The sequence below is a fragment of the Ceratotherium simum genome, chromosome 10 (genome assembly GCF_057802395.1).
Source record: "Ceratotherium simum simum isolate JZ-2026a chromosome 10, ASM5780239v1, whole genome shotgun sequence".
NCBI lineage: Eukaryota > Metazoa > Chordata > Mammalia > Perissodactyla > Rhinocerotidae > Ceratotherium > Ceratotherium simum.
In genome coordinates this window covers 15,940,284-15,965,427 of record NC_141909.1, presented here as the reverse complement: position 1 = coordinate 15,965,427, position 25,144 = coordinate 15,940,284, and the positions used below count along the sequence as shown (strand labels likewise).

At 42.5% G+C, this 25,144-nt stretch overlaps 1 protein-coding gene and 1 pseudogene across 1 annotated transcript in view; both read left to right on the top strand.

Annotated features, from left to right (window-relative positions):
• The window catches only part of LOC147916064 (uncharacterized), a 30,774-nt gene extending 17,313 nt beyond the window's left edge, over positions 1 to 13,461 (top strand). Inside the window, exons 6-7 of the mRNA XM_087435923.1 lie at positions 3,080 to 3,189; positions 13,268 to 13,461. The gene's annotated coding sequence lies outside the window, so the exon portion shown is untranslated. The remainder of the gene's footprint in view (positions 1 to 3,079; positions 3,190 to 13,267) is intronic.
• Positions 13,462 to 16,177: 2,716 nt separating this feature from the next.
• LOC101398414 (protein MEMO1 pseudogene) lies at positions 16,178 to 16,755 on the top strand (annotated as a pseudogene).
• The last annotated feature ends 8,389 nt before the right edge of the window (positions 16,756 to 25,144 follow it).

Genomic DNA, 25,144 nt, shown 5'->3' with positions numbered 1-25,144 from the left:
TGATAACATTATGCTGATAGGACTTGTAAAGCAGGAAGTAGCAGGTTTTGCACAAAATGCTTATATCCGGGACAAGTGAACCGCTTTGGTCTATCAGCCACATCAGGGATAGAACCGAATGAGTTGATGGGAAATCCTCCTTGTGGGCAAAAATTTCAGTGATACATACATATCATCACCCACTCTACCTGGAAGGCACGGCAGGAGAAAGATAACCTGAGATAAAGGTCAATGCCATTTCTCTTCCTCCCTCCCGACCTCCCTTCCTTCCTTCCTTTTTCTTTCTATCTATCTTATCTATCTATCTATCTGTCTGTCTATCTGTCTATCTCTCTATCTATCTATCTATCCATCGTGGCTAAAATTTTAGCTGGGTGGTAGGAATTAATGGTTGGAAGATTTGTAACAAGTTATAGGGAAGACATATACGGATGGATGGATCTTTTGAGTTGTCCCTCAGTGAGATGATATTTTTGTCCCATGTGAATGCTCACTGGAAGCCCCTTACTAGTAAGGATGTTTTCAAATCAGGTATTCCCACTGCTTGACAGCTCTTTGCTCCACCACTTCTGAACTTGCTCAATGAGTTCACGAACGAAGTGGGAAAGGAGCTAGGGATGGAAGCCGTGCCTGGGCTCAGTAATACAGATTTCCTCTCACCAAGCTAAGCTGGCTGCTGCCACTACTGAGCGTCCAGCTTGCCCACAGCAGCAGCAACCAATTCTGAGAGCTCAGTGTGGTACCATACCTTGGGTATGCAAAGCCACCCCAGCTACCTAGTGGTATGTTGACGCTTTGGACCCTTCCTTCATAGCTAGGGCAGCAATTTGTCCTCAGTGGAATAGACATATTCTGGATTTGGATTTGATTCCCCTGTGCACCGTACTTCTGCCAGCCCCACCATCAATGGGACTTACTGAATGCCTTATTCAAAGTCATGTGTCCCATTCCAAAATTGATTCTGATAAGAAACTCCTTGATAGCAAAAGAAGTAATGCAATGAACTGATGCCCTTTGAATTCACTGGTCTTACCGTGATCCCCATCACCACGTGGCAGCTGGACTTAAAGAATAGTCTATTGAAAACTCAGTTATATCCTCAGCTGGGAGACACCTTATCCAGCTCTATTTTTTTTTTTTTATAATTTTATTTATTTATTTATTTTTTCCCCCAAAGCCCCAGTAGATAGTTGTATGTCATAGCTGCACATCCTTCTAGTTGCTGTATGTGGGACGTGGCCTCAGCGTGGCCGGAGAAGCGGTGTGTCAGTGCGCGCCCGGGATCCGAACCCGGGACGCCAGAAGCGGAGCGCGCGCACTTAACCACTAAGCCACGGGGCCGGCCCTTAGCCAGCTCTATTGCACTTAACCACATGCCTGAGCATTGGGCTGCAAATTCTCTATATTAGTTTCACTAGATTAGGTCTAATTGGCCCAGGGTCCTGACCTCGTCACTACATGGTTTCGTCCAGTTTCAGCTCACCATCACCCAGACCTTTTTTTTTTTTTTTTTTTAACTTGGTGGCTTTGCTTCTTCCTAGAAGGAGTACCTTCATCTATATTTCTACCTCCCCCTTCATCCCCATGCTGAGAACTGCTGCTGCTTCTAGCCTCCAGAACTGCAAGAGAATAAATTTCTCCTATGGATGGTTGTTACACACCACCCAGTTTGTGGTACTTCATTACAGCAGCCCTAGACAACTAATATAGCCATATTCATTCATTCATTTTAGAAATGTTTCTTGAGCACCTACCATGTACCAAGCACTCTTAAAGATGCTAGAGACACAGAAATAAGATAAATAGGATCCCTGCTGTTCTAAAGGTTCTAGCTTAGTAGAGGAAGACAGATATAAACAAGTAAATAACAATAACTTCAGATAATGGGGACAGCTATGAAATAAATACAATATATAGGATAGAGTCTCTCCTTATAAGGACACCAGTCATTGGATTTAGGGCCCACTCTAATCAAGTATGACCTCGTCTTAACTTGATTACATCTGCACAGACCATATTTCCAAATAAGGTCACATTCACAGGTGGGGGTATGTGTGTTTGAACTTCAGTATATCTTTTAGGGGGCACAATTCAACCCACAACAGATCACAACCGGGAGGGATGGCATCTCTGTAGAAACAATAGGTAAATTAAGACCCAAATGATAAGCCATGCTACAGGATACTACTGTAGTTTAGAAACCAAATTCTAGTAGCTCTCATAAACAAACAAAACCAGTGTGAACTAAAGGGTTTTCATTGGTGAAATGAATATCTTGTAATTGGCATACTGGGTGCTAGAAGTGGACCCTCATTCGTGAATCAGTGGTATTCAAGATACGTGGATAGACTAAAATATTTTAGACAGCATTATGTAAAACTTACACAACCAGAGTATAGATAAGACTTTGAAAGACTTCCCCTTCTCTTCTTTTGGAGTGGATCCCAAGGCATGGTTCTGAAATGGTCCTGTGTGTCCAGCCATGATTTCAGAGAATTTTGATTGCCAATGGGTGAACTAAACCTTGCCTCTAAATTGCTGTATCTCTCTCAAGTCAACCTTTCAATTAAGAGGTAGTCAGAGCGCATATGAGGACAGAGAGCTGGGAGTTCACGGAGTTGACAGAACAAGTTAGGAGAACTGTCTTTATAGTTGCTTGCTCATAAATGTTTGCCTAATAAGTGGCTCTGTGTGTGGCAGAATTCCTTCTGAAATCAGCTGTCATTAAGATTCAGTAGCAAGGTTTTGAGGAAGAGTTAGCCTTCCTCTACTTTTTAAATTTTGACAGCTACAGAATCTACCAAAAAGAATCTATTAGTTGCACACAACCAAACTGTCTCGGTCAGTTCTCAATACCACGGAAACAGTGAACGACAAGGTATGGATCATAGCTGAGACTGCATTCTAGAGGCTCAGGGGATCTCGATAGGCTCTGACCACAGTTTCCACTCTGAATTCTCTTATTTGGGCCTGATTCTGACCATGTCTGATCTCACTCTGGACCTACATTTTCTGCTTTTCTCCTGGCCCCTTTGGTTGATGCCTTGAGTTGCACTGTCTGTCCCTTCTTCTGTTTCAGACTCCTTCCAGAGGTTGCCTCCTGGTGCATCCTTGGCTCCAGGTGCTGCTGCTGAAATCAAGTCCTATCCACCTAGGAGCTCAGCCCAGGTCCCGGGAACCCTGCCTGGGGTGAGTGCCCCAACTTATCTTTTCTGGTCAGATCATTGGGACATTTTTTACAGAGTCATAGGAAACCTTCAAGTTTCTTTTTTCTTTTTTTTTTTTTTTTTGTGAGGAAGATCAGCCCTGAACTAATATAATATCCGTGCTAATCCTCCTCTTTTTGCTGAGGAAGACCGGCTCTGAGCTAACATCTATTGCCAATCCTCCTCCTTCCCCCCCGCCCAAAGCCCCAGTAGATAGTTGTATGTCATAGGTGCACATCCTTCTAGTTGCTGTATGTGGGACACGGCCTCAGCATGGCCGGAGAAGCGGTGCATTGGTGCGCGCCTAGGGTCCGAACCCGGGCCGCCAGCAGCGGAGCGCATGCACTTAACCGCTAAGCCACGGGGCCGGCCCAAAACCTTCAAGTTTCTATCTGAGTTGTTATATATCCCACATTAGCAGTCAGCATATTATGACACATTTATTAACTTGCACTTCATATCAAATTGAGAAAACCAGGAGGGTCTGACTATAAGTTGTAGGCATCAAAAGCTTGCTGAGGAGGGGCATAGATTGAAGAGCACCATGACCTGTGGCTGCACATTGGGATCTGAATGGTTAAGCTTAGTCTGGGCCAAGCACTCACTCTCTGAGCTATGAGAGACCATACTTTGCCCTGGAGCTCAGCCCTTGTGGAATTTGGATTTGAGTCAGAGATTGACTCAACTGAGTCAGAAATCCCGAAAAAGAGGCTCCTCCGGCAAGATCTACTTTGTGTTTCCCTTTGAAAATTCAAAGGTAAGGATGACTTAGCAAAAACGTTTTAATGACAGAGGAACATTTTCTTTTTGTAACAGTGATAGGATTTATTGATTTATAGTGCAATTATAGATTTAAATCAGTGTCCTCTACGAAGTGTCAGCAGAAAGACAACACCCTTCAAAGAAAACAAGCCATGGCCTGATATCAAATATGTAAATGGGGATACAAAGTAGAAAGAACAATGCTAGGATGTAGGCAAAACTATCTTGCAGATTCAGTGAACTGTGAATTCTTCAATACCTGAAAATACAACTGGGTGGACCTGTGTCACTAAAGGGGCCAATGAGAGGTCCTCATGCCTGGGATTAACCTTGGGTTGAGGACTAAGGAAATGCTCACAAGGGCCACAGAGTGAAACCTGATTCCTCCTGTTGTTTGGCAAGTCCACCGTCAGGATCCTCCCTTAGGGAGGTTCGAAGACTTGCTCTACAAGTCATGTGAAATCAACGACAGCCCCAGAAGTGCCAAGATCTTACAGGAAGGCAGTTCAGGGCCGCCCTGTGGCATAGGGATTAAGGTCGCGTGTTCTGCTTCACTGGCCTGGGGTTCGCAGGTTTGGATCCTGGGCACGGACCTGCACACTGCTCATCAAGCCATTCTGAGGCGGTGTCCCACATAGAAGAGCTACAACTCTACAACTATGATATACAACTATGTACTGGGGCTTTGGGGAGAAAAAAGAAAAAGAGGAAGATTGGCAACAGATGTTAGCACAGGGCCAATCGTCCTCCAAAAAAAAAAAAAAGGCAGTTTGAGGGATGGTGCAGAGGAGAGGGAGGGGACTACATTTTGCCTGGGCAATAGTGGAAGGGTCTATAGAATTATTGGTTGCAATAAGGGTCCCAGAGAGAGTGACCACGTGGGGTCTCACCTGAGAATTGAGTCATGTCCTGGAATGTCCAGATGGTGGAGGTGGTGGAAGTGAAGGGGAGGGAGCTTGGGAGGGGCCTGAAGGGCCTCAAGAAAGGGTAGACAACAGAGTGGGAGACGCTGATCACTGGCCCCAGAGCTAAAGCATTGAGGGACAAAGGCCATCCCTTAGTTTCCTATGCAGCGTACTGCATGGGGAAGTTCACTCTTCTGGGAGAGAGAATCCAGGTGTACAAGCCTTGTCTGGATGAAGAGGGGGATGTGGAATGCAGCATGGTAGGGTAGTGCAATGCAGAGGGCACACCAGCCCAGCCATTAGTACCTCTGTCTGGTTCCTAGGAGGACCATTGACCTTGAAAATAAAGTGTTGCACTGCTTGAAAGCACCAGCCCATCACCTCCTGTGTGACTTCTGACAGAATGTCTAATGCACTGACAGGAGGGTGATTCTCCCCACCCCATGTGAGTTTTTCCTGGAGCTGTTGTTCCCGAAGGACAGCAAACACGTCTCTGGCAGGAGGCAAGACACCAATATAACACCCCTGAGAGGCATGTGGTGTCAGTAGCTGACTCGTCCTAGGTTGGATTATAGGATATTTTCTTTAGCTTTGCCATGTGTATCTTCCTGGGATGGGAAGCCACAGACTTCTTCCCCGAAATCTCTGTAAATGTAGTTGGGCGTCATGGAGACACTCTGTAGTCAAACAATCCCATTTTTCCCCCTTGTTGAACCAGCTCTGTGAATTCTAACAGAGTCGGCCAATAAATGCACTTTATCTTAATTATCAAGTTTCTACAATTTTGAGTCACTAAGTAATTTATAGAGTTAAACATAGCATCATAGGCAACTGGACATTTAGAAATTATCTTATAGTCATAGCTCGATTAGTATTTTTCAGAAAATTATCTCATTGGACCTCAAAACAATTTATAAGATGTTAGAAAAAGAACCCAAGAATAATGTTTGGCTAGAGGTTTAAGAATTTTATTGATCTTCTCGAAGAGCCAGCTTTGGTTTCATTTTCACTATTGTTTTTCTGTTTGCTATTTCATCAGCTTAGACTTTGATCTTTATTATTTCCTTTCTTGCTGGCTCTGGATTTGATCATTCTACCTTTTCTAGTTTCTTAAGGGAAAAGCTGAGGCCAATGATTTGAAATCCTTTTATCCTTTTCTAACACAGGCATTTAGTGCCATAACTTCTCCCTGTATACTGCTTCACTGGCATTCCACAAATTCCAATATGTTCTGTTTTCACTTTCAATCAGCTCAAAATATTTTCTAATTTTCCTTTTGATTTCTTCTGTGACCCATGGGTTATTTAAAAGTGTATTATTTCATTTCCAAATGTTGGGAGATTTTCCAGATATCTTTCTGTTATTGATTTCTAATTTAATTCCATTGTGGTCAGAGAATATTCTTTTTTTTTTTGACATTTTTTTTGTGTGTGTATGAAATTTTTGTTGTACATTATTGCTTGTCAGTCACCATATAAGTGCATCCCTCCACCCCTTGTGCCCACCCCCCAGCCCCCTAGCCCCTGGTAACCACCAAACAGTTCTATCTGTCCATGTGTTGGTTTATCTTCCACATTTGAGTGAAATCATGCATTGTTTGTCTTTCTCTTTCTGGCTTATTTCACTTAACATAATACCCTCCAGGTCCATCCATGTTGTTGCAAATGGGACGATTTTGTCTTTTTTCATGGCTGAGTAGTATTCCATGGTAAATATATACCACATTTTCTTTATCCAATCATCAGTAGAGGGACACTTGGGTTGCTTCCATGTCTTGGCTATAGCACAGAATATTCTTGATATGACTCGAATCCTTTCTAATTTATTGAGACTTGTTTTATGGTCTAGAATATGGTCTAGCTTAGTAAATGTTCTGTGGGGTTCTATAAATTTGTCACTGAGGTCAAGTTGGCTAACCATGTTGTTCAAGTCTCTATGGCATTGCTGATCTCCTTGTTCTTTCAGTTATTGAGAGAGGCGTTTGAAATCTTGGACAATAATTGTGAATTTGTCTTGTGGATTTATCTATTTTCCTTTGCAGTTCTATTAGTTTTTGCTTCATGTATTTTGAAGCTCTATCACTTGGAGCATAAATATTAAAGATCGTTAAGTCTTTTTGATTAGTTGGCTCTCTTGTCTTATCCTTGGTAATATTCTTTGCTCTAAAATTAATATTAATCTAACTCCAGCTTTCTCTTGACTAGTATTAGCATGGTATATCTTTTTTCGTCCTTTTACTTTTAACCTGTTAGTGTCTTTATACTTAAAGTGTGTTTTTGTTTCTTATAGGGAGCATAGAGTTGCTTTTTTTAAAATTTAATCTGACAATCTCTGACTTTTAATTGGGGATGTTTAGACCAGTTGCATTTGATGTGATTATTGATATGATTAGGTTTGAGTTTAATCATCTTGTTTTTTGCTTTCTTTTTTTTTTTTTTTTGTGAGGAAGATCAGCCCTGAGCTAACATCCATGCCAATCCTCCTCTTTTGCTGAGGAAGACTGGCCCTGAGCTAACATCCGTGCCCATCTTCCTCCGCTTCATGTGGGACGCTGCCACAGCACGGCCTGACAAGTGGTGCATTGATGCACGCCTGGGATCTGAACCCGGGCCGCCAGCAGCAGAGCGTGCGCACTTAACCGCTATGCCACGGGGCCGGCCCCTTTTATTTTCTTTCTATCTGTCCCATCTTTGTTTCCTGTTTCCTGTTTTTCTGTCTTGTTTTGTATTGAGTATTTTTTTATGATTCTCGTTTGTTTGCTTTGTTGGATTATTTGCAATAACTCTGTTCTATTATTTTAGTGGTTAAGAGTTGATAGTATAAACTTTTAACTTATCATTGTCTAGCTTCAAGGGGTATTATACCACTTGACATATAGTATAAGAATATTCTAATTGTATATTTCTATTTCTGCTGTCCCCAATTTTTTGCTATAGTTGTCATACATTTTACTTATACATATGTTATAAATTCCATAATACTTTGATATTTTTGTTTCAACAGTCAACTGTCTTTTGAAGAGATTTAAATACTAAGAAAAAAACCTTAGTCTTTATTACTTGGTGTCATTTAATACTGAGTATTTATTTACCCATGTAGTTACCATTTCCTGTGTTTTTCATTCCTTTGTGTAGATCCAGATTTCCATCTGATAATATCTTCCTTATGCACGAAGGAATTTCTGTAACATTTTTGTAGTGTGAGTCTGCTCATGATGAATTCTTTCAACTTTTGTATATATGAAAAAATCTTTATTTTGTCTTCGTTTATTTATGCTGTAAAATTATTATTTTTTTAATTATTTACTTATTTATTTTTTGCTGAGGAAGATTTGCCCTGAGCTAACATCCATGCTAATCTTCCCTTATTTGTATGTGGGTCGCCACCATAGCATGGCCACTGACAAGTGGTATAGGTTCACTAATCTTTTCTTCTACAATGTCTAAGCTGCCTAATCTGATTATTTTTGACCTCAGAAATTGTAGTTTAATTTCTAGAGCTCAATTTGAGTCTTTTTTTATCTTCTATGTCTTTACTTAATCTTTTGAACATATGGGAAATGTTATAATAACTGCTTTATTGTCTTTGTCTGATTCTAAGATCTGAAACAGATCTGTTAGATCTGTTAATCTGTTAGTTTGAGGTTAGTTTCAATTAATTGATTGTTCACCTCATAGATGGTATTTTTTACATCTTTGAATGTGTTTTTCATTGGATGTCAGCCATTGTGAAATTTACCTTGTTGCAGGCTGGATATTTTTGTAAGCCTATAAATATTCTTGAGCTTTATTCTGTGCTGTGTACTTGGAAATTTGATTCTTTAGGGCCTTGCTTTTATAATTTATTAGGAGGATCTGAAGGAGTGCTTAGTCTAGAGCTAATTATTCCCCATTACTGAGGCAAGACCTTCCTGAGTACTCTACCCAGTGCCCATGAATTATGAGTTTTTCAATCTGGTCAGTGATAACAGACATGATTCCTGGGCCTGTGTAAGCATCAAGGCCTGTTCCCTCTTATTCTTTCAGATGATTCTTTCTCAAGCCCAGGCTTCCTCACACACGTGTGCTGATGAGTATTCTGATGAATTCTTGAGGGATTCTCTCTCTGTGTAGCTCTCTAGTCGCCTTTGCCTCCCTGGACCCTTGGCTCCATCTCAACTCAAAGAGTCCTGTGGGCTCTGCCTGGGTGCCCACTCCCTGCACCGTGGCCTGGAAACAATTTCAAGGCAGTAAGCTGAATAAGTTGTTGGGCTTACCCTGCTGGTTTCCTGTCTCTCAGGGGTCACTGCCCTTCATTGCCTGATGTCCAGTGTCTTAAATTTTCATGTATATTTTTCTGATTTTTTTTGTTGTTGTTGTTCTTTCAAGTGGGAAAGTAAGTCCAGTTTCCATGTTTCATCTTGACAGGAAGCAGAAATCCATCAGTTACTTTTTTTTTTTTTCGGTGTGGAAGATTCGCCCTGAGCTAACATCTGTGTCAATCTTCCTCTATTTTGTATGTGGGCTGCCTCCACAGCATGGCTGATGAGTGGAGTATGTCTGCCCCCAGGATTTGAACCTGCGAACCTGGGCCACCGAAGCGGAGCGTGTGGAACTTTAACCACTCTGCCACGGGGCCAGCTCCCTGTCAGTTACATTTTTGGAGATTAAATTTTATTCAAAGGCAGTAATAGGCAAAAATTAGATGAATCTTCCCCAGGACCCTTTTGGGTTTTTTTTAGAACACCCTTCACCAAGACCCCTTTCTCTAATTTTAAAGTAATTCTTAGGATTGCTAGGGATCTGAATAGAAATAAGTGAGACCAAAAGGTAAACAGTATAAACATTTTCCCTAACTAGGCATCTTTCATTATCATCTAGGGATGATTCCTTATCAAAAATAAGATTCCTCTTGTGGACTCATTCTCCCTCTCCTAGAGTTTCAGAAGCAGAAAACCGTCCCCTCTCCCACCACCAGCCCCAGAAAGCACACATGACTGAATTTATTTATCAAAATGTTCCAATCGGTCCAGATAACATCGCACAGAGTCCCACGGCCAGAACATGGCCGGAAGAGACTTTGGCAGCTGTGCATTCTGAAGCCTCAAATACCGCATGTGTGTGCAGAGGAGGGCAAGCAAATGAGGAGCAACTCACTGGTCCAGAGATGCTGCAGTTGGTGCACACTAGGTTTGGAGTCAAGAGACCTGTATCACTGGTGCAGCCCTTTCACCTTATCCTTATAAGAACATATGAAACATTTACATGAATTTATTAGGCCACAAATGAATTAAAGAATATCATACAGAAAACTTTTGTTGACCATGATACAGTAAAATAAAAAAATACATTGCAAAGAAATAGCTCCAAAGGCATATATTGGGAAACCAAAGCTGGTTCTTTGAAAAGGATAATAGCATAGATAAAAGTCTGGCAAGATTAATCAAGTTAAAAAACAGAAAGAGAGAGAAGGCAAAAATTTTTAAATTTAGTATTGAAAAAGGATGTTTAAAAAAATCATAATAGAACACTCTAGCGCAATTTGATGAAAATGAAACCCAGCTATATTTTAATAATACATAATACGTTCAACAATCCAAAGCTGGTTTAAAAGAGAAAGTAATGTAATTTACCATATGACAGAAAGATGCTGGAAGGTGAGAGGATGGCGCAAAAAGACCGGGCTGGGTTCTTCTCTGCTGTACACAGGTTCGCTAGGATTTGGAATCTACTCAAGACACTAACAGCAAACAATATAACAGATCTAGGGAGAAATCTACATGATTATATTAATAGAGTATAAAATCATTTGATAACACTTAATAACAATGCACAGTTAAGTCTCCCCTCTCCACCCAAAAATGTAAACTACAATTAGAAGGAAAATCCCTTAACCTAATAGTGGGAAACTATAAGAAACCCATATCAATATCATATCTAGTGGTATTTACTGGTTAGATACTAGAAAATGTCTCTTCAAAATCAGGAACTAGATACGGAGGCCCATTATCACCACTTCTATTGAATTTCTCTATCTTTCTCCTAAATAGCACAAGGGCTATAAAATTCTTTAATTCAGAGAGGGCTTACCATTCCCTGAATATACTTACAAATATACTCTGATAAGAAAAAAAAATGGATTCAAAAGGAAGGTATTGGATCCAGAAGCAACAAAGATTGATAAAATTGTCCAACATTTTAGAAATGCTGGTGGGGACACAATTTTAAAGCTTAGGGAATTTATTCAACTCATTCTTTTCTATTCAACAAGCATTTGTACACATCCTATCATGGGAAGTAGGTGTTTAAACTTTCTGGAATAATTCTGGAATTATGGAAATTTCCAAACATACCCAAAGGTAGAGAATAGTACAATGAACCTCCATGGAACAAGCTTCAACAATTATTAACATTTTGTCCATCTTGTTAAACTTTCCACTTCTGCTGAGGTGCCTCCAGTATTTAACGCAACTCCCAGATATTTATAATTTCACCCATAGATACTCCAGTATGCATCTCTAAGAGATAAAGACTTTTAAAAGAGATAATCATAGTACCATTATCACATTTAATAAGCACCTTAACATCATCTAATACCCAGTTGTCCTGGAGCTGACTTGGGTAGAGGGCAATACTATATACATATCAGTATTACATATATATATATATATCAGTAGTATATTCTCAAGAATATCTGGAGAAACTTTGTCAGATGCCTGCTAAAATCTTAGTACAAGATATCACTACAGTTTTCTTCAGATCCATCAGCCTTTATGAGCAAATCCATTTAATTTGGCATTACATTTCTTTATTTATTAAAACCCAAGAGGCTGTCCCAAGGATCACTGCTTACTTTTCTTTTTTTTTTTTTAAGATTTTATTTATTTATTTTTTCCCCCCAAAGCCCCAGCAGATAGTTGTATGTCATAGCTGCACATCCTTCTAGTTGCTGTATGTGGGACGCGGCCTCAGCATGGCCGGAGAAGCGGTGCCTCGGTGCGCGCCCAGGATCCGAACCCAGGCCGCCAGCAGCGGAGCGCATGCACTTAACCGCTAAGCCACGGGGCCGGCCCCACTGCTTCCTTTTCTAAGTCTTCACAAGCCATCAGTTTAATAATGCAGTTTGGAGTTTTACGTGATGGCAGTTTCTAGAATGATTCATTTCTTCCTTTTGAAACATTGGATAAATAGCTTTAGTCTTGTCCTGATACCACTCCTTTTCTTTTGTCATTATTATGCAATAGCCTAATCAGATCGCTTTCCGCTCACCATCTGAAGTCAGAAATTAAAAATAATTTAGAAGAGAGGTATGAACAACATACCAAAAGCCTGGAATGGCGGGAGAGGCCACCAAATGGAGGTCATAGGCCACCAAAGGCAACTCTTCCCATCTGTCACAATTGCAGGGGGCCTGGTTCTGGTGAAAATGCTATGATCCATGTTACATGCCCCATACCCCAGTTTAAAAGCTTCGATACCTCAGACCCTCGTGCCATTTCCAGCCTCACCCCCCACCCCCCTTGCCCTTGTGAGTAAAGCCACTCAAATATCAAGGGATATGCTTTTAAACAGCATATAAGTTAGGTTAAGAAAGATTTCAGCCCTGAGATAGAACTCTGGGGAGACCTGAATAGATTCGAGGGGAAAGTCCAAGGGCAGATACAAGGGTAGGCGGGAATAGAAGGGTTGAGATGATGGAGGTCAGGGCGTGGAGGACCCTCATCCAGTCTCTGTTCATCATCTTCCCCATCTCTCAGTCATGGGCTCACTCAAAAATCAGGAGGCTAGTTATGTGGACATGACAAGCCTTCTCCTGGCCCCAGCCCTTCTCTTCTGGGGAAGGTGAGGGAAGACTTCGCTGTGTCTTTGTTGGAGAGCATGGTCACAAATGCATGCACAGTGATGCATCTCCCAAAGTTAGGCATAGCCCTTGGTGAGGTCTGAAGGGAGAGTCTTTTTTCTCTGTTCTAGGTCTGGAAGGCATTTTGCTCCGAGGTTCCCCTGTGACCTCTAGGGCACGTTCTTAATTCATTTGATCCGCTTCCCCGGGGAGCTCCCCTGTGTGGTTTTTTTGTCTAATCTGAGTTCTCCAGGAGATGTCCCTATACGTTGCCAAACTCTCCTGGAGCCAACTTGGGTGAAGGCCAAAGGGGACTTCAATTAATTCCATCCTTTCCATGTTCTGGGTTTATCGTTGAAATCAAGACCTCTTTTCCATAGGGAAACTGGAAGCTCTCTTATTATGAATGAAAACAGAAGCAGCTTGTTAACAACACCAGTTCTTAATTACCTGTTCTTTGTTTTATGGCTTGGCAAGCTTTCCTGGCCTAAAAGAGAAGGAAAAAAACAGCGGTAGCGTTCTTAATTGTTTTCTTGATACACATTTGGTGTTTAACGTTGGTCTTCTTGGGCACAGAATCTGGCTTTGCGGGTCTCCTAGCCTTGAACTGGATCAACTCAGGACCAGGAACTACTAGGACGCAGAAGTGATTCTAGTGGACAGAAGGTTGGCCTATAACTTGTTTTCTTCCTGCTGTTTGGTATTTCCTCTGCCATCTATAAATCATCAGATCCAGGCTTTCTGTATAGTCTCTACAGATTTCTTTTTTCTTTTTAATTGTGGTAAAATATATATAACATAAAATTTACCATCTTAACCATTCTTAAGTGTACAGTTCAATAGTGTTAAGGACATTGTTGTGCAATCCATCTCCAGAATGCTTTTCTCTTTCTCTTGCAAAACTGAAACTCTGTGTCCATTAAACAACTCCCACCCCCTACCCCCGGCAACCACCATTCTCCTTTGTGTCTCTGTGAATCTGACTACTCTAGGCACCTCATGTAAGTGGAATCATGCAGTATTTGTCCTTCTGTGTCTGGCTTATTTCATAACGTCCTCAAAGTCCATCCACATTGTAGTATGAGCCTCCACAGATTTTTGTGTTATCCATCTGACTTTTTCTGAGCTTTTTCCTTTCCTCCACCTTCATACAATTGTGCTCATGACAGATGAATCTGTTAATAAAAATTTTATTCTTTTCAAGAAGGGAAGCAAGAGAATTGAAGATTAAAAGGTATATTTGAGAGAGGAGTGAGAAAAAGAAGGCAAGTAGAGAAGGTTTGAAGGCATTGCTGCAACAGCAGGAATGGGATGGAGAGGGAGCAGCAAAGCAATAGAATTAGGGGTAACAGAAAGGGACACTGGCCACGATGTCCCCAAGAAAATTCTGAGGGAGGAGTCTTCCCCATCACCTGCCCTGCCTCCTGTCTGGGAGGAGTGGAATGCAGGAGTGGGAAGCAGTCTGAAGAGTGGAATCCCCACCCCTTGATGCCTCTGTGCTTCTAGAACAATCTTTTGAACAACTGGGCTAGAAATAAGTCAGGACTCACATCCTGGAGTCCCTCCAGCACAGCAATACATGCAAGTGTCATTCCCAAATTGCCCAGTAGATCCTCTGATGTGATCCAATTCCTCATCCTCATCACTCCAAACCCATCCATTGAGTTCCCCATTGGAACACCCGCTCTGTATCCAGTGAACGTCCGTACAATCTCACATTTTCTCCCACAGATCCCCCAACCTCCTTTCTCTTACTGGTGCTTCCCCTGTAATCCTCTCCAGAAATATTCTTTTTATTTTCACACACAGCACTCATCTCAGATCTCACAGTGGGCTCGGTGTCCTTTCTCCCAGCCTTCCAAACCTTTCTCTCTTTCCTTATTGCCAAATGATCCCAGCTCCCCTGATGCTCAGACTATCAGACCACACCACCCTCTCCCTGTCTACCTTCTGCTATCAAGCAACTTCCTGCTCACTATTCATCCCCACCTCCACCTCCGTCGCTGAGGAGGAAACTGCTGGCTCCATCTTTCCACCCTAATTTCTGTCACCATTTGCATGCTGGCCTCTCCTTTCTTTAACCATCTCATCTACAGGAACCTTGTCCTCCACTCCATCCATCTCAGCCACCCAGTCCTAATGGCAAACCATGGCTCTTGTCATCACCAGAAAGTGTGCCACCTCCAAAATCTTAGACATCACATTCTCCAATCCCATTTCCTATCCTTCCCACTTATTAGCTCCAAGATGCCCACAAAAACAACTCTTTGGCCTCATTGAGACCCCTATCCATGCATCCCATCATCTCAGGTCTCCAGTGTCCAGCCAGGATTCCATGGCCCAGAATTGTAATCACTCCTTGGCCAACACTGGCAACTTCTTCTCTTTCCCTTAGCTGTATTATCTGGAAAAAGTCCAGTCCTAGATAGTGGCAGCCCTTCCTTCTCCACGCTTGTAGCTAGGCATTACTGAAGAATTCACCCATCTGGGCAGACTGATCTTATTTAGATACATGATCACAAATCTGAAATGGACTTTAAGGAGCCAGAAATTGTACCATGCTTCACAAATAAGCTCCCATTCCCTAAAATAACTAGCTCAGGCCTTTTCTTCTCTCCTCAAGTCTTCGCACACATGCTCGCACACACACACACCACTGTCTCCCCAATCATGTCTGCAGTTTTCTTTTTAAAACTTCAATATAATTAGTATGATTTTATTTGTGTGCCTGTTAGTTTAACCTTTCAGTCTAAGTCTGGTCAGTAACATGCCATCTCACATGGTCACAGGGCTAAGCCCTGGGAATGGTGGGCATGAGGAGACCTGTGGGGTGTGGTGGAGAGAGAGCATGTGCAGGCACCAAGATACGCAATCACGTGGTCTGCTGGAAGCAGGTACAGTCTCAGGACCTCAAAGCCCTGCCAGGGCCATGACCATACTTCTCATGCCGCCCATGTTTACAGTGGAGTGGATCCATCCATCACCTGGAGAATTTTCATCCTTGGGCTTTCGCATCCTCTCTCTCCATGTATTCCTCTGTATGGCCTTCCTACTGATCAAAAGGTTTAGGAGAACTACAGAAGCAAAGATTGATGTCTCCGCAGATGAATAAAGTTTGCGTTAGTTTCCTAGCCTGCTGTAAAAAGTACCAAAAACTTGGGTGTCTTAAAACAACAGAAATTAAGTTTCTTACAGTTCTGGAGGCTAGAAGTCTGAAATCAAGGTGTCAGCAGGGCCACGTTCCCTCTGAAGCCTCTAGAAGAGGTTCCTTCCTTACCTCTTCTAGTTTCTTGTAGCCCCAGATGTTTCTTGACTTGTAGATGCATCTCTCCAGTCCCTGCCTCCATCTTCACATGGTCAATGTCTTCCTGTGTGTCTTTACATCATCGTATTGGATTAGGGCCCCCCTCTACTCCAATATGACCTCATCTTAACTAATTATATCTACAACTACCTAATTTCCAAATAAGGTCACATTCTGAGGTAATGGGCTTTTGGACTTCAGCATATCTTTTGGGAAACACAAATTTAACCCATTACAAAGGCAAATACACTATTGAAGCACGTGTGCTTATTCAGCTGAAGCCACGGAAAGACACAAGGATGGATTTACCATTATTCCTGAACTGGGTGGAGTCCAGTGTGAATCAAGAGAGCAGAATTTGGCGAAACTCTTCAGTAACACTCTGGAGATCCTAATAATCTCTTTGGGGTTTCTTCTGATATCTACCACTGTGTAAACATTCCTTACAGTTATGAAGGTGAGCCCAGGGAGAGAGTTATAGATCCATTGGACATCTAGATAAAATGGGTAGTGATATTACAGAACAATTAGGCTCTGTATCTTTTAGCGATTACTTAAAACCACCAAATATAATTTGTGGAAGACATCCCATTGGGGTGTCATCAAATGTTATCACAGAGTTCCAGAAAAGTGGAATGAATATGAGCTTCTCTTTCTTGAATTATGCCAGGCAAGTCCATGTAGAAAATGGCGAGACAGTTCCATGAGTTGTGCTTAAAGGGTTACAGAACTTAAAAACAAAAAGGCCCAGTCCAGGGTTTCCAGCATTACATTAGAGAGGGCTATACTCCAGGGGTAGCCACGACAAATCTTTATATTGTTCCTATCGCAGTCCAGAACTGGCCTTTCCCTTATTAATATATTGGATGTCAAGAAATGGGTTTTTATTGGCAAAACTATTAGCCTGTTAATTACAGTGGTGGATGTTAGAAAGGACTACTTCTGGGGACATTAAAGGTATTCAAGATGTGTGGACCAGTTAAAATAGTTGGAAAATACCCATCCCCCCGCCCTGCCCCAAAGACACACACACACATCTCTCTGCCTTCATGAACACAGGAAGAATACCCACTGCAGCCTCCAGCCTGCACCTCTTACAGGTGGGCCTCATGGCTTCCTGCGTCCAGCCATCAGGTTAGGAGGATTTCTGATTGCCTGAGACCAAAGAGAAGGCACAGAATGTTGCCTGGGGAAAGTTGCCCAAGTGAATCCTTTATAGAGGTGGAAAGTGTAGGTTGGAATTCCTACGTATCAGTTGGCCTTAGCTAGCTCGTGTTATAGTAACAAACAGTCCTCGACTCTCCACGGCTTGCAACAACCAAAGCTTACGGCATAATGGCTGCAGGTCAGCTGAGGCCTGCTCTGCATCCTCTTCATTCCACAAGCCCGAGCGAGCAGCCCCTCTCTGAGATAGACTGGTCTCAAGGGAGAAGGCAGAGAATGACGGTAGAACCAAAGGAAGGATCTTAAAACCTCTACTTGGACGTGACACACATCACTTCTAGTCACAGTTCATTGTCCAAAGCAAACCAGATGGCCAAGCCTGAGATTGCGGGGCCAGTAGCAAGGAACATAGAGAAAAATACAACCTACCAATCCTACAAGATGGGAGACCTGGGAGTGGATTGAGCCTGCAGAACCGGTTGCGTGAAAGGTGTTGTCCCTTCTTTGCTAATAGCTGGTTGCCTAATAAATACCTGTATCTGAAGCTCAGTTCATTCTAACTTTGTAGTGAGGCTGTGGGGGGAGTCTGGCTAACCCTGATCTTGTGTAATTTCTTTGACAGCTACGCTTACCTAGCAAAAAGAACCTAAGTTGTACACAGCCCTTCCCCAGATTCCCTGACAAAGGCCAATGGCTCCACAAATGTTCCCAATAGGAATCGCATCCTTTTGAGCCTTTTCAAAGTTTGGCTTCTGCAGTTTTCCCCAATCTCTCTTCTGCATCATCAAATTCTTCCTTTGTACTGAATCTTTCCCATCAACACATAAACATGCAGAAGTTTTTCTCATCTTAAAAACAAAAACATGGAACTTGAAGGCATTATGCTAAGTGAAATAAGTCAGAGGGAGAAAGACAAATACTCTGTGGTCTCACTTATACGTGGAATCTAAAAAAACCCACAACAACAACAACTCATAGACACAGACAACAGATCAGTGATTGCCAGAGGTGGGGATGGTGGAGTGGTGGACAAAATGGGTGAAGGGGGTCAAAAGGTATGAACTTCTAGTTATAAAATAAGTCCTGGGGATGTAATGTCCAGCATGGTGACTATAGTTAACAATACTGTATTGTGTATTTGAAAGCTGCTAAGAGAGAAGCTCTTAAAAGTTCTCATCACAAGAAAAGAAAATTTGTAATTATGTGTGGGGGTGGATGCTAACTAGACTTATTGTGATCATTTTGCAATATATACAAATATCGAATCATTATGTTGTACACCTGAAACTAATATAAGGTTATATGCCAATTATAAAACAACAAAACAAAACAAAACAAAACTCTTTTAAACACACAACCCCCTTTGGTCACTGCTTTATGTTTGTTTCTTTTCCCAGAAAAGTATTTCAGAAAAAATTGTCTACGTTTACTCTTTGTACTTCTTCAAAGTTTAGTCATTCACACCAACTTACCTCATTCTTCCTTCCACCTCCGCAAGCCACAAAACCCACAGCTGAAATGTTGACACAAAATAACCAGTAACCATTCTATAGATAAGAGAGATAAGATGAGTTTTACTTGAGCCAGAATGAGGATTGTAACCCAAGAAGGCCTTTTCCAGAAAGGAAGAAAGTGTTCTGGAGAAGCATGGTTTTCAGTACAGTCTTATACATTTTAGAACGAAGAATATATATTCAACACACTCAGGATACATATTCATCAAAGTTTCAAAGAGGTATTCAGTTGCAAATTAGCAGGTCAACGTGACCCTGAAGTCGAGAAAGGGAACTTATTTTAGAAGTACTAATATGCGGTTCGTTACCTATAGAGCATTACCAATAGGGTGTTACTGGCTTTGTAGGAGGGGATGTATGCATTCTTATTTTAATGGTTAAGCAGATGCACAACGTATGTTTGATAAGCCATAAGTCAGGTTTTTTAGTTCCAGCCGAATCAATTTTGAACCTGGTTACCCCATGTACCTCAACATGTAAAAATCTCCTGTCAAAGAGATCACCAGGAACCTCCCTGTTCTAAATCCAGTAGACATTTTCCAGTTCTGGTATGTTGGCGTCGTCACAGGATTCAACGCCATAGCCTACAGGGCCCACTGAAATGCTCTCATCTCCTAGCCTCCTTGACAACACCCTCTCCCAGTTTTCCCCTACGTCTCCGGTCAGTCTCTTCGGAAGGAAGCCCTGACATCTTCTCTGAGCTCCACACATTTATATTCAACTGACCATTTGATCTGTCCACTGGGACGTGGCACAGGCATTTCATGCTTCTTAGGTCCAAACCTGAGTCCTTGACCTTCCCTCCGAAACCTGTTCTCTGCCTTTCTTCCTCATCAGTAACTGGCACTACCACACGCCCAGATATGCATTTCCAAAATGTTGTAATCATTACTGACACTGTCTTCTCTCTCCTCATCTCCTCTAGCCCATTTCCAAGTCCAAAAGTTTCGACCTAAAAACTCTTACTTGACTCCGTCTCTCTCTCTATTGCTGCCACATAGTCTAGGCTGCCGTCATCTTTGCCTACAGAACTACAACAGCCTTCTCAAAAAAGACTTGTTTAACTATCAGTGAAAGAGGATTTTGAAAACACCAAGAGATTTGTTTTGGCCGGAATTTGAAGGGCTTACAATAATATCACTATTTGGAATATGTGACTTAAAGGAAGGAAGGATTAAGTACAGTTGTCCTTATTCAACGATTCCTAGTTAAGCTCCTTTAAAACATATTTTGAACATACATACACACACAAAGATACATAGGCACACCTGTGTATTACAGGTATGATTTTCATTGAGCCAACCCTTTAAATGGGAGAATTCTGGGTGTGCTGGATTGCAAGGGAGAGAAAGGAGTTCTGGGCTTTTCCAGGTGATCTGGGGGGCCCACCCCCACCCCAGCAGGGGCCTTGGGATTCTGGCTCCAGGCAGCCCCTAGGCTTCACAGCAAACTAGAGGATGGAGTTCTCACCATCCACCTGTGCCCTGACCTCTAGGTAATTCTCCAACAAAACCCAGAGTATCCTTGCAGATAATGGGGAAGTGTAGCAGGGGAAGATTTTTCTTCCTACATAAATGACTATAATTTGATACCACTTTTCTATTGCCTCCACCAGACAGACAAGAAAGTGTCGAGCACTCTGGTTAGCACTGCGGTATTTACAATTGAGTAAATAAGCATCCTGAAATATAAAAATTGTTACCTTTTTGGTTTTGAAGGAATGACATATTTTTCTTAAACCACAGCTTTCATTTAAAACGAATGACATATCAGAATGTCAACCAAATTATAGCTTAGTTTTTCTTATGTCTCTATTTCTGATTATTATTACAGCCTACGATATTGTTCAATCGTTAATGGTAAACTAAAATTTTTAAAAATTAATTTTAAAATGGGAAAAGGGTCTATAAATGATCCATGCTGTGAAGCCATTGCTTCTTTGCTTTTGCATACATATATAAAGAAAGAAAGAAAGAGCAGTGTCATGCTAGGTATGACTCATGAACTTTTTTTCTAATGCTTTTCTTCCTTCTTTTGCAAAATAAATAAATCATTAAAGTGATAACCTGAAATAACCCCCCTCAAGCAACTCCCTATTCTCTGCCATAAGAGATGAAACAGTGGCATGTTGGTTGGGGAGAGAGGAGCAAAACCCAGTCTTTAGCAGTTGTGGGCTGATCCTGGGGAAGGAGCAATCATCTTGGCAATACCGTCCCCAGTCTTGTTGCTGACAGACGGAAGGAGAGAGAGAAAACAGAAGAGGGGATACATTTCAGGGGTTTATAAACTGGCTATGGATAAATCAGTTAGATGGGTTAGGCTTTCATTTCCCTTTTCTACGAAATGAGAAATATTAGAGAGAACCGGGTTAAAAAGTCCTCCGTGTATACAAAGTCTCATTGGTGTTTCCCCTTCAATGAACGTAATACAGTCTTAAATTTCTGCCATGTCCTAGGTCCCCAGATCAGTACTGTGTGCTTAGAGAGTTCAGGGTGCTCTGCTTGGTGCTCAACAGCATCATTCCATTTATTTCCCAACAAATGACCCACCCTGAGGAGGTCTTCCTGCTTTCTCCACAAGAAAACTAAAGTGCGTAGGCACGGGGTTAGGAAGGTGGAGGAGCTGGCACTGGAAAGCAAGCTATTTGATCCCAAAGTCTACATTCTTAACCGCTGCTCTACACTACCTCAATGTTCTCAGCCCTCATTCACGTCCTCGGGGTCATCGCTCTGTCCGTTCTCGTAGTCACCCTGTCTTTCTGCAGCCCAGCAAGCCTGCACAACAGCCTGGCTCAGCGGTCGCCATAGTGTCTTACTGGTGCGTGGTTCCATCTCGTGGCCAAATAGTGCAACTGCAGGGAGCGACAGTATATTTATTTGGGACGCTATACGTCGAGCTTTATTTGGGGTGACTACAGAGCTCTCTAGCTGGTTTTTTTTTTCTTCTTTAAACAGAGTAAAATTAATTCACATCTGCTAAAAAAAATTCATGTTCCTAATTTAACTGACTCTTATGGCAGGAACAAGAAGTATACAGGCCAATAGAAACAGAAAAGGGGAGGATCACAGGAGCCAGAATGGGTTGCAAGGAGCATTTTATTATTAACCTAGTACTGACGCCTCTTTTCCGGCATTATTCAAAGACACAGAGTACAATCATGCATGAGGTATTGCGGTAGTAGCACTTTTCAGAAGTATATAACATTGTGAAAACAGACCTTCCCGTATGTATACATGCCCCATCTCAATAATTGTAAAATCTAACACAGTAACATCAAAACCTGGTTACACATTTGCTCATCCTTCCTGTACATCTGACAGTGTTCCATGAACCCTCTGTGGAAGTTGTGACGGACTTCCCTGCCTGGGGTGATTTTAGGACAATATCAAGGTTTTGTGTTCTCCTTTAACTTCTGCTCGATATTTGTGAATGCTGGGAATTTCTTTTTTTTTTTTTTTTTTTTGGTGAGGAAGATCAGCCCTGAGCTAACATCCATGCTAATCCACCTCTTTTTGCTGAGGAAGACCGGCTCTGAACTAACATCTATTGCCAATCCTCCTACCTTTTTTTCCCCCAAAGCCCCAGTAGATAGTTGTACATCATAGTTGCACGTCCTTCTAGTTGCTGTATGTGGGATGTGGCCTCAGAATGGCCAGAGAGGTGGTGTGTTGGTGCGCGCCCGGGATCCGAACCCGGGCCACCAGCAGCGGAGTGCGCGCACTTAACCGCTAAGCCACAGGGCCGGTCCATGGGAATTTCTTTGATAGAGACCAAAGCCTCCCTGTCAAGTATTATAATGTGCATTTGCTGTATTATTTAGCAACAGTCAATTCTGCTACAGAAGACAAGAAAAATAGGCAGGATGGATGGAACTCACAAGGGTTAAGTATAGATAGTAAATAAGCAAGTAGCTTGTGAAATATAAGCGAAACTAATAGGATATATTAAATACAGCTAATAAGTAAGTTGGTAATCTGACAGGCATGCTAAAGATAAGTAGAATAAAAGGAATATATAATGGAACAAACGATATTCTTCATAGGTACAAAGATGGAAAGATCAAGTCACCATGCTTGCTCTAAGCTGTCAGCTACGTCATGCCCGTCAAACACACATTGGTGACACCCAGTATAGTCCCATTCTGGCCCCACATGTGCTCTGCCCAAGAAAGGGAGATAAAGTGCAGAGCTGTTAACCAGCAAGCTCCAGCTGAGGCCAGGTGTGCACGCCCCTGTGCCTCTCTGATAGAGCAGGTGGTATGTTGGCCCCCTTCACCTGCCTCCTGTTGGGCCGCCTTGCTGGAACTGCAACACTGGTCCTCACATCCATGCTGCCAGGAGGCTGATGCAGGAGAGAGAGAGAGAGAGGAGAGAGGGAGGACATACGAACTTTGCATCATCCGGGATTCAGGCAGTGTGGTCCTTAGATCCCCCTTACACCCTATCCTAAGCCTGTGCGCCTTTTCGACCAAGAGACTTTCTGTTCCTTGACCCCTGGGGTAGCTCGCCTCAGTGGTGCTCTTGGAGGCTAACATCACATCCAGGTAATTTCCTACACAACAAGTACAGGTAAGGGTTAAGCTATTGGGGTGCCAGAATTTCTATGTAGAGGGGGCGAAGGGGCAACAATTTGTTGGAAAAAGAGGCAAAGGAACTGTCTTGAAGCTGCATTTACTTAGTAAACACACTGTTTATTTAGAGTGATGGAGGTAAGCAGGGGCAGCTTTAAACCACCGATCACTGAGGTTAAAAACATTTATCCCTGGGAGGTGCACACACAGACTTAAATCCATGCTAACCTACAGCAGGTCCCCTCCTGAGAGCAGCTTGAGGCTTGGGGGAATGGCCATAGTTAGGCTGGGAACCCGGCAAAGGCAAAAATCACTAGCTGGACTCATGTGGGTCCTGCTACGCATCTGGCAAGTTTTATAAAAGAAAAATGTTCTGGGCCTCCCAGCTGGCAGTTTAAAAACCTACATCTTCTCCCAGGTTAGTCAAAAATGTGTTTCTCACCCCAAAGACATAGACATCACCTATGACAGCCCTGCTACATGTCACATTCCCCAAGTTCCTGGGGGTGCGTCTGCAGTGCTCTCCCTGGACTCTGCGGTGTGCTGGGTCCGCATCACGCTCCGTCCGGAGACGTCAAATTTCCCTGCGAATGAGAATTGATCCTCACTGGTTAAAAATCCAGCACTCCTTGGCTCAGCCATCAGCCTTGAGGAGTCCGGGGCACCAGCCAGCTGTTAGGCTTTACAGTGTTTGGAAGAGAGCAATCTCCCAGGGAGCAGTATGGAAGCTCTTCCACACCCCTGGGGAGAGTGCACACGCAGACTAGGCACCTGTTCCTACCTGGCCCACACGGGTGGTGGCTGGTGTGCATGTGATCTGGACATTTATCAGATGAAAGATTTGCCTGGATTGCTCTGTGCTCCTTGGACCCTGGCGGCATCTCTGATCTACCAGCCAGACAGGACCCAACTTGAAGGTAGAAATGAGGCTGCTTATATGATATGACCAGCGGGAGGATGGGGAGGGGAGAGAGCAAACAACAAGCAATTATTGGGTATCAATTACACGCCAAACACCATGCTTGCTTTTCACATGCACTTATTAGTTACACTTCATGAGGGATTGTATCTGTCTTGTTCACAGCACCCTGCACAAAGTAGGTGCTCCACGTATACCTGCTGGATGAATAAAGGAGTCATCTCAACAACCCTGAGAAGTTTGTATTTTAATCCCCATCTTAAAGAGTTTAAATAGTTTTGATAACAAAAATAATCTGTGTTGTTAAAAGTCGGGAGAGTGCTGATTAATGATGGAGGGCAGAAACTGGAAGCGCACGGCAGGTGGTGCTTGTGGGGGGCTGGTTGTTCTGGTCACGTGAGGCTCAGTTTGTGAAAACTCAACAAACAGCACACTTGTGTTCACGTTCTAATAGTATGTTACACTTCAATAAAAAGCTAAAAATATCCTCAAAAAATTATCCATGGAATTACCATATGATCCAGCAATTCCACTTCTAGGTATATATACCCTAGAGAATTGAACAAGGACTCCAGCAGATATCTGTACACCCATGTTCATGGCAGCATTATTCATAATGGCTAAAACGTGGAAGCAACTCAAGTGTCCATCGACCGATTAATGGATAAACAAAGTGTGGTATATCCATACAATGGAATATTATTCAGCCTTAAAAAGGAAGGAAATGCTAACACATGCTACAACATGGATGAACCTGGAGGACATTATGTTAAGTGAAATAAGCCAGACACAAAAGGACAAATATTGTATATTTCCACACATATGAGGTACATACAGTAGTCAAATTTGAGAAAGAAAGTAGAATGGGGTTGCCAGGGGCTGGAGGGTGGTGAGTTATTGTTTAATGGGTGCAGAGTTTCAGTTTGGGAAAGTGAAAAAATTCTGGAGGTGGATGGTGGTGATGGTTGCACAACAATGTGGA